At 62.1% G+C, this 2,500-nt stretch overlaps 1 pseudogene; it reads left to right on the forward strand.

The window, feature by feature from the left end:
- LOC124733914 overlaps positions 1 to 2,500 on the forward strand; it is a 7,817-nt pseudogene that overhangs the window by 2,029 nt on the left and 3,288 nt on the right.

Consider the following 2,500-nt stretch of genomic DNA (forward strand, 5'->3'; position numbering starts at 1 on the left):
GGCCCCTCTTTTAGAGATGCTCGTCGGGGTAACCCAAAAGGACCCGGAGACGCCGTCGGGAGATCGGGGAAGAGTTTTCTTTTCTGCATGAGCGTTCGAGTTCCCTGGAATCCTCTAGCAGGGAGATAGGGTTTGGAACGCGAAGAGCACCGCAGTTGCGGCGGTGTCCCGATCTTCCCCTCGGACCTTGAAAATCCGGGAGAGGGCCACGTGGAGGTGTCGCGCCGGTTCGTACCCATATCCGCAGCAGGTCTCCAAGGTGAAGAGCCTCTAGTCGATAGAATAATGTAGGTAAGGGAAGTCGGCAAATTGGATCCGTAACTTCGGGATAAGGATTGGCTCTGAGGATCGGGGCGTGTCGGGCTTGGTCGGGAAGTGGGTCAGCGCTAACGTGCCGGGCCTGGGCGAGGTGAGTGCCGTAGGGGTGCCGGTAAGTGCGGGCGTTTAGCGCGGGCGTGGTCTGCTCTCGCCGTTGGTCGGCCTCGTGCTGGCCGGCGGTGCAGGATGCGCGCGCCTGCGCGGCGTTCGCGCCCCGGTGCTTCAACCTGCGTGCAGGATCCGAGCTCGGTCCCGTGCCTTGGCCTCCCACGGATCTTCCTTGCTGCGAGGCCGCGTCCGCCTTAGCGTGCTCCTCCGGGGGCGCGCGGGTGCGCGGATTCTCTTCGGCCGCCATTCAACGATCAACTCAGAACTGGCACGGACTGGGGGAATCCGACTGTCTAATTAAAACAAAGCATTGCGATGGCCCTAGCGGGTGTTGACGCAATGTGATTTCTGCCCAGTGCTCTGAATGTCAACGTGAAGAAATTCAAGCAAGCGCGGGTAAACGGCGGGAGTAACTATGACTCTCTTAAGGTCATAGTTACTGGGCAAGTGAAGCGCAATACATGGGCCATGCCCTCTTAGCCTCTCCTTGCCTGCGGCTTCCCCCCTTCCCGTGGGCCCGCCGATACGCCAGTCCTTCATAGGACTGGTAAGCAGAGTGGAAGTCCGCACTTGGGGCTTTGGGGGGTTACCAGCCCTCCATCGCAAAACCCTTAATGTTGGGACAACAAGAGAAGAAAACACGGGTACCGGGCCTTCCGCTGAAGGACCCGGCCCAACAGTCCCGACTGCTAGCCTGCCAACCCTCCCTGAAGTAGAGCAGGCCGTGGAGCCATGGTTCCACTGCAGCATTTGCAGCCGTGCCTTCCGCAGCAAGATCGGGCTCGGACAACACCGCCGCCGCGCCCATCCGGAAGCGGCAAATGCGGAGATTATAACCGATAGGAAGAGAGCTCGGTGGGCGGAAGAAGAAATGCGGGAGCTCGCCCTGGCGGAGGCTAGGCTTCTCTGTGCCAGTGACTCCAAAGTCCTCTTTGCAAACCAGGAGCTTCTACCCCTGTTTCCGCACCGTACCCTGGATGCCATCAAGTGCAGGAGGAGGACGGTGGCACACAGGACGATGGTGCGGGAATACGTAGAGGAGCTGAGGCGGGAACAACAGACGCAGCATGGTCTGCGCCATTCACCCGTCCCGGAGTCGCTGCCGGAGGGGCCACCCTCTCCGCCGGAGCTTGAGCGCCCGCCACAAACATCTGTAGTCGACGAAGCTATATGGAGGCACCTCGCCGGCCTGCCGCGGTCGGCCGCGCGCTTCTCGGCCCTGGACGACCTTGCGTGTTTGGGGCCGGGTACGCCGTTGGCAGTGGTCGCGGCTGGGCTGCCTGAGGCCCTCCGTGCTGTCGGCTCTGAGGAAGCAGGAGCAAGGAAGAGGAAGACGTTGCGCCCGCCATCCAAGCAGCGGTCTGGTGGTGGCCCTCCGCTCTCCAAGCGGAAGCGCCGCCGGTGGGAATATGCCAGATGTCAGGATGCCTTCAGGAAGAATCGCGCGCGCTGCGTGCGTGGTCTCCTGGATGGCACCCTGCTCCAGCCGCCGTCGAACATCCCAGGGCTGGTGGACTTCTGGCGCAGCCTCTTCACGACAGAGCCACCTTCCAACGCTGGCTCCATTCCCGACCGGCTTCTCCCGCGCTCGGAGTCTGTTGACTTTGAGCGCCTATGGAGGCCGATCACTGCAGAAGAGGTTGCGGCCGCCCTGCCGCCCAGAGGCTCCGTTGCCGGCCCTGACGGCCTCTCGCCGGTGCAGCTGCGCCGCCTTCCAGCGGAGGTCACCACCAAACTCCTAAACCTTTTCCTGCTCACCCGCAAGCTCCCCCCTTCCCTCCTCCGAGCCAGGACCTCTTTGCTGCCTAAGACAGCCGCCCCAGCATCCCCCGCTGACTTTCGGCCCATCACCGTCTGCTCGGTGCTAGCCCGAACCTTCCATAAGGTTCTGGCGACTCGCCTTATGCAGATGTGTGCTGTGGACGAACGTCAGCGGGCTTTCATCCCAAGGGATGGGATGCTGGAGAACACTTTCCTACTCGACCGGATACTCGTCGGCGCCGTCCGCCGCTGTCGTTCTGTGTTCATGGCATCCCTCGATGTGTCCAAGGCGTTCGATTCGTTGGACCATGCG

Source organism: Schistocerca piceifrons, unplaced genomic scaffold (genome assembly GCF_021461385.2).
Source record: "Schistocerca piceifrons isolate TAMUIC-IGC-003096 unplaced genomic scaffold, iqSchPice1.1 HiC_scaffold_1416, whole genome shotgun sequence".
In the NCBI taxonomy this organism is placed as follows: Eukaryota; Metazoa; Arthropoda; class Insecta; order Orthoptera; family Acrididae; genus Schistocerca; species Schistocerca piceifrons.